General features: G+C 45.1%; 2 protein-coding genes across 5 annotated transcripts in view; both read left to right on the top strand.

Annotated features, from left to right (window-relative positions):
* LOC119446057 (TRPL translocation defect protein 14) overlaps positions 1-15,183 on the top strand; it is a 49,422-nt gene that overhangs the window by 1,415 nt on the left and 32,824 nt on the right. The window lies entirely within an intron of this gene.
* The window catches only part of LOC119446059 (ADP-ribosylation factor-like protein 6-interacting protein 1), a 52,682-nt gene that overhangs the window by 30,124 nt on the left and 7,375 nt on the right, over positions 1-15,183 (top strand). The gene's annotated exons all lie outside the window — the stretch shown is intronic.

Raw genomic sequence — 15,183 nt, 5'->3', positions numbered from 1 at the left:
TACAATAGAGTAAATATGGTAACTTTTTTTTTCTGTTCTCAGAAGCGTACACTTTCTATTAGACAAAACAGAAATGTTTCTGGGCTACTTAGAGATGAACAGACCTTGTTCAAGGTGTCCTTGAAAAAGATCTAACATGGAAGTCTCCAACGATGCCAGAGTGTTCAAAGCTTGGCCAAGGGGTACAGGAAGCTTTCCAATAGCCTCTCGTCCACACAATGCATCCCATGCACATCGAGATAGTCTGAAATGAAAAAACAACAGCACAGCACCATGTAAGGCATCACTGCAGCAATGACACAGCTTGAATCCATGTAGCACTTTGAGTGCCAGCTCCCATAAAATATTACCGATTTCATGGTTTATAAGTCGGTTTCCCGGTTTTAAGTTTAATTCTTATTGGCGCGTCGTACAGAACCGGGCGACTTACATTATTTTTTTGTTCCTGAAAAAACGGTCGTCAAAATCAGGATTGGATGCTATGGCCACGTGAAGCGTGCGGGGTTGACCTCCTCTGGCAGTTGCTACAGGTTGTGTGCGCGCTATGGTTGGTACCGGGTTCTTCTCGTGATCGGGTGCCAAAGCGCCTTGCGAGAAGGACGGCCAGCAACACAAGCGGTGGCAGGTTGAGCACAAGTCAAACGACTCCGAAGTCACCGCACTGCAGATCGCTTTCAAGATACGGCAAGCGCCACTGTGCAAATACACAGTTGCTACCAGAGTACAAGCCACCCCCCTCCCTTCGTGCTGCCTCTCTCTTTCATCCCCTTGTGCGCAATTCAGCTCACCGCCACACGCTTTCACTTGCACATTAAGCATGCAACGAACCTGCTCAGTTTTCAAACTCAGCGGTGCTGCGCAGCGCCGCCCACAACTGCAGCGCTGAATGGTGGTGTAGTCGCAGCAAGCTCCAGCAAGTTTCATTAAGCGTGCGCAAAAAGTGCCAGAGTGAATTGTGTCGTCTGGATTTTGCAGTCCATAGACAGAAGGCGTACGCGTTATGCTGTTTTCGACCGAACATGGATTTTGGATGTCCACAATGTCGCCGTGTTGTGTGCACCGACTATAGTGGTTATAGGACAAAAAAATCATCAAGGCACTTCTGCGCTCTATGTAATCCGGCTCTACACGCTGCGTGGGTTCACGCCATACCCCTTCTAGACAAAAGGCTGTTAGACAAATCACGAGTGTGCTACGTGCATTTCACACGGAGGACATTTAAGACCCACATTCTCAACGGGCATTGTGTCGAAATCACTAGGGGTAGTGGAGCTTTGTGAAAGGGAGTGTAATGAAAAATTTCCCAAACCTACCATCGTAATTCAAAGCCACCAAAAAATTAGGAGAGAAATTTCAAGAGCGGGACAAGATGGTGATGGGGAGATCTCAGAAACCAGATCAGTCAAGCTGTACACATGAACCACAAGATTATGCAGGAAAGTGGTGTGCTCACTTTAAAGAGGATATTGAAGATGCTTGCTTGCCGTCTACAAGTTGGCGCAGAATTGTCAATTGCAACAAGAGCGGTAGTTTTGTTGCCTTATATGTGATAAAGGCTGAAGAAAGCACGCTATAGTACTAATTGAAAAATGTGCTGTAGTTGCTGTGGATATGTCGGTGAGTGTTAGTGCTCATGGGCGTGTCAGAAAATCCCTTAAAGCTTTCACTGTCATCGCGATGTCACAGCTGACGGAACTGCTCGCTTCATGTTGATACACTGAACGGGTGCTCAGGCTGAAATTTCACAAATGCACTCCGCTGCATTCACGACATGAATAATCACTGTGCAGCAGCAGTTCTGTGTATCTCTGCCATTTCTTAGGCTGAAAACATTCAAACTGTACATAGCATAAAGTGTAATCGATATTGCAATTTTCATATTCGTACAGACTATCACGGCAAGAAACACAACCAAGAGCTAATAAACATGGGTTTACAAGACTTCACATCTTGCGCCACCTCCAACAAAACCAGCAATAGCACATTTGCTTCCAAACCTACTTCAGAGATTCTCTGTTAGCCAGGACAGGAAGTCAAAGCTGCTCTTTTTGTCATCGTATAGTGCGCATAACCAGTGAGCAACGTTGACCTTCTTGCCCTGCACTTGGCGCGAGCATGCAATGCCAAACCGAGCTCCCATTACAGATCAAGCGATGAACGGCTGAGATATTAACTGCACGACTGCCTAAAGGGGGAAATTATTGAAAAGGGAATAGGTTTGGCCATTCAATATTTGCGTACGGATAGTTGCAGCTGTACCTGAGCCACCGCTTCGCTCGTATTCCGTCTGCTACATGGAGCCTGTTGCTGCGGTTGCGCCATGTGTACTGGAAGTCGGTCAGGCGCCGCTTCGGCAGTAAAAGCGGAGCATAGAGTTTGGCAACTGAATCAAGTTCTATAAACGTTGAAGCATACAGCGTGCAGGGACAATAGCTTTTGACTTTATACGCAACATCGCGGTCACCATGATGGTAGAAATGTGCCTGGAGTGTCCATATCTCTGCTGTCGCAATTCTATAGAAATGGCACTGAAATGGCACCGGCGCGCCACAATGTGAAACGTCACTGTATTTTTTTGAAATCACATACTGAATGAACAGGTGTGCCTTCTCTGGTACACTTGAATTTGTTAGGCATTGCGTATAAAGGGTCGCAAGCCTAGTTACGGTTTCATTCATTACTATGTTACTTCCATCTTCCTGTTCCAAAGCTGCATATTTGTGAGCACCAGCCTGAATTCGTCTGCTTTACCCTTGCTACATCTAGGCTGGCATGTCTCTTCCGAGTAAATTTACCCTTATCTCTTAAAGTTTAGAGAAATCCTAGACCTCACTAACATATGGTCCTTGCACTTACCCTACCTAACACTTCTACATCCTGCACTCTGCTGGGATCGGCAGAGAGTATGAAATCTATTTTATTTCTTGTTTCTCCATAATGCTTTCCAGGTCCACTCCTGTTGCTACGGTTCCTGAAGAAGCATTCATTATTCGGAGCCTATTCCTTTCTGCGAATTCTACCAACATCTCTCTCTAGTGTTCCTCTGTCCTAGAATCGATGCTGTAGTTGCCAATTGCTTTTTCACCAGCTGCTTTTTCCCCAAACTTGCATTGAAGTCGCCTATGACTACAGTATACTGAGTTTGTACCTTTCTCACGCTAATTCAACATCTTCATAAAACTGTTCTATTTCTTCATCATCCTGACTGAAAGTTGGGGCGTAGGCTTGTACTACTTTTATTCTATAACTTATTCAGCTTTATGATGACGACTGCTACCTCTCATTAATGCTGTAGAATCATCAATGCTTCCTGCTATGTCCTTATGGATTAGAAATTGTACCCGGATTCTCTCTTATCTGGAAGACCTATGTAGCAGAGGACGCGGTGTTAGTCAGCACTGTATAAGCCTCACCAGTTCTTTAGCCCTCACTAAGGCCATTGATATCCCAGGAAATGCCTGATAATTTCTCAAACAGCCTGCCAAGCTAGCCTCCCTCGAGAGCGTTCGCATATTGAACGCTAGGTTCAGTTTCCAGTGGCAGCTGTCAGGATCCAGAGATTCTTAGCACCCTCTGCCACGTTGCAGGTCTGAATGCCACCTTAGTCAGGTGCTACGTAGCTGCTGGGGACGGCGGGCCATAGGTTAATTGCAGGGGTCATGAGGGAGGTGGTGGCCAATACCTGCACCAGGGAGGCCAATTCCCATTTTGGGAGGAGTGCCTTCGTTGAAGCTTAGTGGGCTCCCAATTTGGTGCACCTGGACTGGACCTGGAACATCACGGCCGGTCATCACGGAACATATGGAATATTCGAGTATTTGCACACTTTTAGTTAGAATGCTAGGATAGAAGCTGCATGGTGTTGCTTCACATCAAGACATGCCTATAGCAAGGATTATGAACATGTGCACAAATGAACAAAACCGACCCTTTTTACAGTGAAACCTCGTTAGTTCAGATTTCACGGGACCGAAAAAATGTCCGAATTAACCGAATGTCAAATTATCAAGGGTGTCAATAAATATTAACCAAATGCTTACTACGTCAACAGGCTTTTATTTACTGAATGAATCAGCAACCCTGTTTCTATTTCGCGGAAAAAGCAGTGCGGGGGAAACTTGCAATTTGTCATCCTGTGATTGATTAGCGCTCGCTGCACGAAGGCCTCGCGACTTCTTTCAGAATGCGACGGCCGCGGCGCGCATCTGAGAGGCTCTTTTCACTACCATGCGCACATCCCAAGTGTAGCCAGGTCGCCGCCCATCGTGACGTAGACGGTGCTCTTTATTCTAGAAAGCTCTGCACTGAGTAAACGCAAAACTACTGTTTGTCGCAACCTGCTACGGACGAAACGCAGCCGCTGTCAACACAATCATGAACGGCGACCTTGCGGTTCTGAAGCTGTGCGGCCGACGCACAAACTGAGTCAAAACGAAACTACCCTTTGCTGACTGCGGGTGAAACCATTCAGATCTACGCGATCATGAATGGGACTAAGCAGTTAGAATACACGCGGCTGACGGGGTGCGCCGAGTCAAGCGAAGCTACTGTCGCAACCGATGCGGACGGTACCGCGGCCGCTATCGATGCGATCATGGAGGCGGACTACGCAGTTGCAGTGATGGAAGTGACATTTTACTTTTGGGAGCAGCTATAAGGTTTCTCGGATCACAAAAAAATGCTAGTTTGTAGCAGCTAGTGGTGTTATCGGAGCAGATGACAAAATATGCCATACGGACTCCGGAGTTAAAAGCATCACAGGAGCGTCTCATAAATAAATATTTATTATGAAACTAGTGCAATAAAATCATCAGAGAAATTGCAAGAAACAATTAAGAAGATGGATGTTTATCTGAATGCGCAGTATAATGAGATATATATTTAAAATAACAGTCGATTATGTGGAGAAATGTCATCTAACCGTAAAGCTGAAGCACCACATTAAAAGGTAACCCCAATCCCATACCCGTTGCCAAAGCAGCAGTTGATAATCGGTAGGAGATCAAAAATCTCAGTCACATTCACATTTCACAAAATAGTCTGCATGTAAAGTTCAAAAATACGGCTAAATGAGCTACATATTTAAATTGCCAGGGCTTGTGGCAGAAATTAGATCAAAGCGACAAAAGCTGAGCATCACAATGTAAAGGCATCACTCTAGGCATCTATTTTCTGCCACCATGTCATGGGATGCACACATGATGTCCGGTAAAAAACTTTCACATACTATTGGATTCCTGCAGCGAAATTGTGCAGTGTTTTCCGGTTAACACAAAATCTACTTCTTTATAACGCGCTATTCTCTTCCACTCTGAACTATGGTGCTCTTGTGTGTGGGCACAACCACAAATGCTAATATTATGAAATGTTCTTACTGTAAAAGCGAATAATAAATTAACGTGTAAGATGCCGTACTTGTCAATACAGCTGAATGTTTGCAAAATTATGCATAGTAAAGGTTCCGTCACTTTGCGACTACAGGCTTTCCGCCACTACAAATTATGCAACACACAGCCAATCTTAAGATCAACGCAGTTGATATAAACAACCGTAATCGGAAAATGGGGGTAGCACGAAGTCATACTAACTTAAAACTAAGGTAACAGATGCTCCGATACAGCTACCTTCACTGTTGAACCGATTACAACCGAAAAAATGGTGTGAAATTGCACACATAACATGACAAGAGCTTCGTGAGTTGTTCTTGTAAATATTTATAAATACTTGATTCATTCAACTGTGTATTGCACCTTCCTTCCAAGTTCCTGCTGTTTCTCTATGTTGCCTATTTCATAATTGTTAAATGTAGCTAAAACTGTTTACATCAGGTTCCTGTTTATCCTAATGTTTAACAATCTTCTTACCAACATGAATAAATATATCCTGTGTGTATATGTTTTTCATTTTCTCCGATCTTATTCATTTCTTAAAATTTTTTTTGTCCTACGCACTGTTCGTTCCTGTCATTTTAAGGGGCTGTCACCTGTCAAGCTACTCATTGCAGTAGCTTTAAATGTGACTGCTCCTTCTTTCTTGGAAAGACAATAAAGCAAATCAAATCAAATCAAAAGGAATCAACCACATATCACAGTTGCCACAGCAGAGAAGTTGGTAATCAGTATGAGATTGAATTTCCCAGTGACATTTCGGAGTAGGTTTCGGAGCAGTTACTAACAAAAATAACAGTTTGGAACAGCATGTAGCAGCAATTCTCTTTTGGAGCATTTTGGAGCAATTGGAGCAGCACTTCCATCACTGCAGTCATGAAGGCACGCAGCCAAGCTGGTGTTATGCGCGACGGTAAACACAAGAATAGAAACTTCAAAGGCAAAAATGGGCACGAAGCATCCTGGTGTTGCTGTTCATTCACGTACGATTTTCACAGATGACTATGTCGATGCAAACTCCGACGCTTCGTTTCGTGGACGCTAAAGCCGTTTTGCTCTTTGCATTGCCACATTGCGGCGCTCCGTGCTCGCTGAGCTCCAGTTGTCCGAAATTAACCGATGTGCGGCCAAATATGTTGAATAACGAGAGGTTTCATTGATTAAATAATGCATACACCTGCCGGGAGCAAAGAACGAGTCCTAATATTCGATTTCGAATTAAAGTGAGTGAAATTAACGAGGTTTCACTGTATAGCTCTTGACTGCTGGTTCGTGTAAAACATAAGGATGGGGCACATGCCCAGTGCTTACACTGAAGCTTTTCGAGTGCACAGGCACCCTCTTCACTGCTCATGGTGCAGGGTGGCCAAGGCATTTAACATGGATTCCGACCTTGTGCAATGGTGAAAGCTCAGTTCCGAGCGCATTGTTCATGCTGGCCACGATGGAGGATAACTCCTGGTAGCAGTGGACTGTGGTTTCTCCAGATGGTCCCCGCTACGCAGGCTCGCAGATCCATCTCCAGAAGAGAGCAGGCGCACCAAATGCTTGCAGAGCCAGCTCCGTGCAGCGCAATCCTTGCAGCCCGTGAGGTGCGGGCACAGCAGAAGCATCTGTGTTTGTGCTTGATAGCCAGAAATGTAAGGTGTGCTGCACCAGACGTGCCTGAGAATAAAGAATAAAATCTTACGTGTGTTTCTCGTACTCACTTTGCACTGGGGTTCCAAAACGTCATTAAACTGGTCATATCTCCTTTCAAATGCATTTGCACTTCAAGCTCTTGGAAGTCACCCTGTCTTTTTATGCCTAATAGTGTTACATGTTAAAAGATGAAGGGAAAAGTCATAGTCATGCTTGCCACATAATCCAGCCATAATTTCTTTCCTAAATGCACCTTATAATCTTCCACCACGCTGTAGCTCATCATTTGCTTGGTTCATTCTCAATGATAAGAGCAAAAAGGTTTGTTGCCTATGAGCTCAACATGAGACACTGCCCAATCACTTGTGCTTCCTGGTGTGCAGAGTGCAGAAATTCAATTAAACATTTTTTTTTTTCACCATTCACGAGTACTTTCTATGATGTAGACACAGAAACCAGTCTCAACATGCAGTGCCCCCCCCCCCCCTCCAATCACAGCCAACACCAAATATTTGAACACGTAAACGGATGCATTGTGTGGCATGGCAAGATATGAACGTGCAGTCCTTACCTTGCTGTAAAAATCACTACTTGCGCAGGATGAGTGAAGCAGGTAAGCCTCAAAGAGGAAAAGCATTTGCTCTAGCAATGAACTGACACGCAGGGCTTTAGGTGCCATCTCCGTAAGACAGGGAAGCCTTTGCCTCCAGGCACCCATGCCGCAGGACAAGCTGGACTCTGAAGTGCAAAAGAAAACAACAACAAAAAAAGACAGGCATCAGGTAGACGGGCACGTTAATAGAATAAAAAGGTCCTAAGATACCGACCTCATGCCTATGGCTTCAGCCTGTGAGGACTGCACTGGCTGAAGTGCCAGCCTGATAACAGATCAGGAAAGTGGCAATGTCCAAAGGCAGATCCTCCAGCAGTAGTGGGGCATCTAAGTGGAAAGAAACGTAAGGGAATGGTTGCTCCTCAATTAAATAGTTGCATATGATGACAAAAACATGTTTAAGCAAAAATTTTAATAACTGCTTCGCTTCCGCCTGTTCGGCGCCCCACCGCAATGGTGTTCTAAGGCGTATTTTCTGATTCATTTAGCATGCTCTATGCAATAAGAAATACCTTTAAAATCTGTTACAGACGTCCGTTACAAAATGAATAATTAATTTTCTTTACAAAAGGCTTGCCATAGGGATGCAGTAAAAAAATTACAAAGTGAGCATAAGAAGTTTAATATGTGCAGGAAACGCGAAGTAAAACTTGCATTTTCGCTCTCAGAACGCTCTTGGACTTTTCACTTGGCCTCTGAAAACTAAGCACAGCCTCAAAGAGTTCTGCTACAAAGTGTTTGGTGGTACTTGTTGGGAAAGAAATCAGCCAATCAGAAGCCTACATTCTTTTTTTTTTTTTTTTTGAGCTGGTTACTCTGGTTGCAAGGGCTACAAACCGAGCGCAGTTGGCGAAGGGGTAGCTTCCATTGTTTCGCTATCAACTCCGGCTGAAGGTTGACAAGTACCGTAAAATTCGGAGTTTACTACTTGTCAAGGAACAAGTCGTTAATTCGGATTCAAGGGAGTAAAAGAAAATGTCTGAATTATCCGAATGTCGAATTATCAAGGGGATCAGAAAAACAATAAACAAATGTTACCACGTCAACATCCTTTTTTACCTGAATGAATCAGCAAATTTCTTTCTATTTATACAAAAGCAATGCGGAAGCTGCCAATCTCATCTCATGATTGACGGCTCTCGCAGCGAGGATGTGGCACGCGCATTATCTGAGACACACTTTTCAGTATCCACGCGCACATCCGATTATTTTTCACCAGTGAGCTGTCGCCAACAGATCGTCCGTCTATCGCAAGTAGCCGGTGCTCTTCATCTTCAACAGCTTTGCACCGGGTCAAAACGAAACAATTGTTTGCCGCAACCGCTGCGTACAAAACCGTGGCCGGTATTGACGCGATGGTGGACGGCGACTTTGCGGTTCTGAAGGGAAGCAGCCGAGGCATGCACCGATTTCAAACGAAAATACTGCCTGCGGCAACCGCTGCAGACGAAACCGTGCGACATGATCATGGTTAGCAACTACGCAATATGAAGGCACGTGACCAACGTGCATACCGAGCCAAACGAAACTACTGTGCCACAACCGCTGCGGACGAAACCGCATTAGCTATCTACGTGATTATGGATGGTGATTATGGACCAACACTGTCCTGGTGCTAGCCTCCAGTCCAAATTAAACGGTGAACACGCAATTTGCGCCGAATTAACGAAGGTTTACTGCCATTGGGCTATGTACATTTTATAAGGGAGGGAGCGGGGACCGCCGAATTATCCGAATTTCAAATTAACGGGGGGCCGAATTAAGGGGTTTTACCATATATTCGTCTAGTGTACGAAACCCAAAACAACTAGAAAATAGTCTGCAGTGTACTTCTATCTATGAAAAACTTAACAAATCTGCTCTAAAAGTGGGCGGTGCAGCATCGGCACCTGCACTTTGGCCTCTTCTGAGGAGGCCGGCTGAAGCACCGGCTGCAGAAGTGAATGGCTTAAATACAAGGGCTGTATTCAGGATCAATCAATTTCAGCGAACACTGATTGACTATAAGCCAGAGAACAGAAATCCCTCTCATAAGTGGGTGTAGAACCAGACACTACATTATGCAAACGTGGAAGTACAGTGGAATCTCGTCAGATATGATCTTCACAGGAACTGGAAAAATAAGTATCAGCCACAAAATCATATTATCCAAATAGTATGCAGAATCGTATCAACGATTTGATCACGTATTCCTAAAGTTGTGTCAACGAAGACGAATCGGTCCTAGGATAAGGATAGTAGTTTAACGGCCATATATACTTGTAAACATTCGCTTATTAACTAAATTAAGGGGGGACGCGGCTTTCGCATCGCGAAAAATGGCTAAAAAATCGATTTTTTGAAAATCACATTTTCAGTTTCTGTAACTCTTATTCTATCTGATTCCGAAATATCATCACTGAAAACCAAGTAGAAGTGCTCTAAAAAAATTGTTATATCAGCCAAGGTGCCGAAAAATTGCGCGGAAATCGCGAAAAAACGGCGTTTTTCAAGCCACGATATCTCCGGAACGGCGCAGCCGAGCGCCGCCATCTTGGTCTCGTTGGAAAGCGCGTTTCTCCGTCTTCAAATCTGCCGCTTCAGCTATCTCCTCCATACAGAAACAAGCACACAAAAAGCGAATGATTGAAGGTCGTGCCGGAGCCACCGATTGGCCGCGCCCGCCATGTGACTCCAGCGCGGTTCGCCATTGGTCCGGTGCTCGCTCCGTGATGGCGTCGTCTGCTCCGCTTGTTGCGGTCTCCTCGCGAGCTCCGGACAGTTTCCATAATCTCGACGAGTGTTAAAGCGGGCGCTACGCGGACATCGCAGTAGCGTGGCCGAATCCGCTTTTTGTGGACGTCTCAGACCCGCGGCTAAGCATTCCGAGCATCGGTGACGCGGACTTCGCGACCGAGCTTCGGGCACGGAATGCTCGGACACGCGGCTAAGCCTTTCGCGCGTAGGCGTCTCCGACTCGGCGATGAAGCACATCGCGCGCGGACTTCTCGAATCCTTGCCTAAGCATTTCGCGCGTCGGCACCTCGGACTGTGTGACTAGGCTAATCGAGCATCGACTCGTCGAGCCCGCGGCTAGGCATTTCGCGCGTCGGCACATCGCTCATCGAGTGTCGACTCCTCAGACCCGCGGCTAGGCACTTCGCGCGTCGGCACCTCGAGCGTCGACTCCTCGAGCCCGCGGCTAGGCAATTCGCGTGTCGGTACATCGCTCATCGAGTGTCGACACCTCGAGCGTCTATTCCTCGGACCCGCGGCTAGGCATTTCGCGCGTCGGCACCTCGGACTGCGCGATTGAGCTTACCGAGCGTTTGGACCCGCGACCAGGCATTTCGCGCATCGGCACCTCGGACTGCGCGACTAAGCTCGTCGAGCGTCTATTCCGCGGACCCGCGACGAGGCATTTCGCACATCGGCACCTCGGACCCGGGACTTGGCACATCGCGCGCCGACTCTATTATCGTAATGCCACGATATCTCGTAACAATACCTATCATACCACCCCTTTAATTCATAAAGAGAACCTCATCATGAGCTCTATTCACTAGGCCACTTGGGCTGGCACAGACACCTGGCTGCAGAAGTGAGGCATGATACAAAAGTACAGGCTGGAAAGCACCTAGCAGCTGCATTGCTGCCTATCTATCAGTGGCTCTCCTAACCTCCATAGCCATTGTCAATGGAAGATGATTCAGAAGGCTGCTGAGAGCCTTCATTCAGTAACATGGTCGATTCTACCAAAAGAAAACAATGCCTCACTGACTGCACTAGAGGCTGCTATCAATGAGGCAGTCTGCAGATACAACGCTAGAACTACTGTATATTTATGCCCACATAGTTCTGCACCTCACTTGGTTTGAAACCCAGGCACCATGCTCTTTGTAGAGCAGCAGTAAAGAATGCCATACAAACATGAAAAAGGCAGAACGAAGGCTCAGCAGACCAGAGGCCACATGTCCAAGAAGCCCCACGTCACAAAACACATCAAAGATTACAACTTTGGTGCGTTTTAGAGAACTTAAGAGAAGGTGCAACTTTGAGAGCTGTTTTCTCAAAACTGTTTTTTCGCCTTTCTGCTCAGTTTCTGGAGCTGATTTCTTCGTTACCGTTTAGCCTATTTTGATTCTGTTTTTTTTGTCACGTTCCTTGGACTACAGTGCAGGTCGAGACAGTCTCGCATTTTTATCTTGACTTTTTATAAATTTATGGCATGGCTATTCGGTCACCTCGAAAGTGTGCTTGGTGCGAAGGTAACTTGAAAAATGAGTATCTAAAAAATTTGTGTTGCGAAAAAAAAAAAGTAAGACTGTCACGACCTTCAGCACGCATTGAGCTATGCAGTCATACTCAACGAGCCTTCCATCATGTTTTTTAAGCTCCCTAGGCCCTCCAGAAAGTTCAAGAGAGAAAAATTCTGCTTAATAAAATGTTCTCAAGGTATCACTCTGAAACTTTTATGGAAGTATCAGGGAGACATTCTAAACATTTGTGCCAATTTTCATCAAAATCCATGAAGAAATCAGGAAGTTGATTTTCAAAGCCACGTCCCCCCTTAACAAACATGGTGTCACGCGCGCACAAGCAAACATCAACACGTCTCACTCGATGACCGTGGGAACTCGCCATCAGAACGCTGGAGTGAGGAAATGCGATAGCAGGAGCGAGCGAATTGACCTTCATGCTGCCTCTCGCTTCAACGCGAACTAAGCAACCAGAAGACAGTGCGAATGAAGCTATCAGCCCTCGGTGCGCCTAGATGCGCTGACTCTGTCCACATCGCAGATCGCTTTCAAGATAGGGCCCACATGGCCGTTCCATATGCAGCAGCCGCCGTTGTAGAATGCCTCTCCTTCTGTTTGCGCCAGTCCTGCATGCAAGTTTCGGGAACTACTTATGCCTGTGATGCGGCCCGATTTCCATTCGTCTCTGCACACATGATCGCTTTTTTTTTAAATGTGGCATCATGATGAACTAGGCGTGTCTTTGCAGTCGGCACTTTCATGCTGACAGAGCAAACACAGAAAACGGGAAGACAGAAGGTAGATCAGCCTAAGCACACGTACTACAGCACTTGGAGGAAGCTACGGCAGCTAAGCTAGTAGTGCGTATGAGGCGGCCATTAAAACGTCGATGGCGATATGGCAACACAGATTTAGGGTCGTACTCGATTCTGCGTTTGACAATGCGTTTTATTGTGGGGAATATTTTCATTTTCTAAGTCGGAATACTACAGGCCTATATAACCCCTGTTCCACACAAGCAAAATTAGTATGTTAAGTTTGCTAGTACATACAATTATTATTTTTGGAGTACGTGCCATGCATGCGATTTGATGTATTAGATGCCATATTGTCTTGATAACATATGTACTGTCGAACGCCTGTACAACAAAATGACCTGTATAACAAAAGGTTGATTATGTCCTGGCCAAATTCCTATCTTTCATATGTATTATGAGTGCCTCTACAACTAAGACTACAACAAATTTGCCGGTACAACGAAGGCATTTAGGTGTCCCTGGCGGCTGATTTGTTGCTTTACGACAAACGCTGAACTTTACGACTGAACTTCACACTGCGCTAATAGCAGCGCAAGCGATGCACTCAACAAGCATTACAAGCAGTCCTGCTGCAGTGCTCAGTGAATCTCAAGTGGTACGCTGCTTGCCGCACAGTAGTGGGCAGCGACAGCTGACAAATACGTCGTAGTTGATCCTGACGCGATGATATAATCATAACTGGTGACCGACGATGACTTAAAGGCTATCTATGGCAGAAAGGACATGAATGTCAACAAAAGCAACCAGTTGAAGTGTCAGCAACGAACCAAGAGTTTTGGCAGCAAGGGAGGCGATGGCAGGATTTTACGATGTGCAGCTTTACCTTGTGTCGCTCCCATGCTTTGTCGTGGAGCATGCTGTGAACCACTAAGTTTGGCTGCAGTTGCACATTCCGTCAGATGGAGTGTCACAAAAAATGATCGACTTATTTGACTAAGTCAGTGGTTCTCAAATGGGGGTCCGCGAAGCCATTTTTGGAGGTTCGCAATACCCACGCCCACAAAATAGTGTCGTGCTAATAGTCGTAAAGATCAAATATTATATTTTTAATGTTCGAATGTTTGGTTGGATACGAATATTCGAATCAAATCGAATATGTTGCTGGCTGTGCAGGAGTAAACACGGTTCTTAGCATTTGTTTCTATCGAGTCAAAGAATATTGGGGAGATATGGTGCTGAATGTTGTGATAATTTAGCGCTGCTGGCGCAATTTCGCCTGTAAAGCACACTTAGCCACTAAACGTCTGAACCTTGCGGGAGAGCCAGCCTCTCTTTTTTTTTTTTTTTGCAGCGCCACACCACACAATTCTGAGCTGATTGCTTGTCAGCAAGTGCGATGAGTGACTACTGGCAAAGAGTTTACGGGCATTTGATGCGGTGTAATAACGCACAAGCTGATGAGGACAGCTAGTGGGAATTACTAAATTTTCCAATTTTCCAAGTAAATTTTCTTCGAAGAACGAAGTACACAATGTTTTAGTATAGGCTTACTAGTCTAGTTTTGTAATATTGACAATGTAATTGCAATGTTCCAACATATCAAATTAACACGACCTACTAATAAATGCCTATGCATACCATTACTCGATATTCGATTCAATATTCGAAGCTCAAGTATTTGTATTCGATTCGTATATAAAAATTTTGATAGAAAGAGAGAGAGAAATTTCACTTTTTTTTTCCTTTTTTCCCCCCTTGACTCATTCCCGATTGTGGGACCTGCTCCCGTAACTGCGGCAACAATCCACAGAAGATAATAAAAACATAAAAGATGTCACAATGTTCATTACCAATTTTTTTAGTCGAAAAGAAAATTAACCTTTGACCCCTCCCCTTTTCCCGCCCCATCACTGCAAGGGGTCCCCCATCACTTCCTCCAGTCCACAAGGGGTCCGTGACACATCCCATGGCTGAGAACCAGTGCACTAAGCCTTTCTTGAATTCACGTTAAATAAAACTTTTCTCTTGTTGATCTTGCTTAGTCTGCTCTATTGTGAGCGGTGTGGTGTGCAATCTTTTCAATGCCGTGACCTGTATAAAGAAGGATTTTGGAGGTCCCAAGCACTTCGTTGTAAAGGCGTTTCACTGTAGTCAATATGGCACTGGAACATGGTTCTATAGAATAACTGCAACTTTTTTGCTTTAACATGGAAACAGTATCTCTAGAAAGTATTAATAAGCTATGTTAAAGTTAAGTTGCGTTTTCAATCTTTCCTTCTTTTTCTTTCCTTCATCCCCCAAAAAAGCTTGCTTCAACTGATGTCGAATTGAAAGCTGAAACTCTTGAAGTGAAGTTATGCAACAAGTCTGACGATTCCTGGTTTGTGAAGGAACATTTCTTTCGCTTAAGTGTGCCAGTAAATCAATTCGTTTATTACATATTTATTTACAGTCTAAATATTGTGTGCTCAAGGTAAAGCCAAAGGACAAGAATACTTGGTACTATGTTGGTGGACTGCAGTGGCACTAGCTTTTGAGGCCATTGA

Source organism: Dermacentor silvarum, chromosome 3 (assembly GCF_013339745.2).
Source record: "Dermacentor silvarum isolate Dsil-2018 chromosome 3, BIME_Dsil_1.4, whole genome shotgun sequence".
In the NCBI taxonomy this organism is placed as follows: Eukaryota; Metazoa; Arthropoda; class Arachnida; order Ixodida; family Ixodidae; genus Dermacentor; species Dermacentor silvarum.
This window is presented reverse-complemented; position numbering and strand designations above follow the sequence as displayed.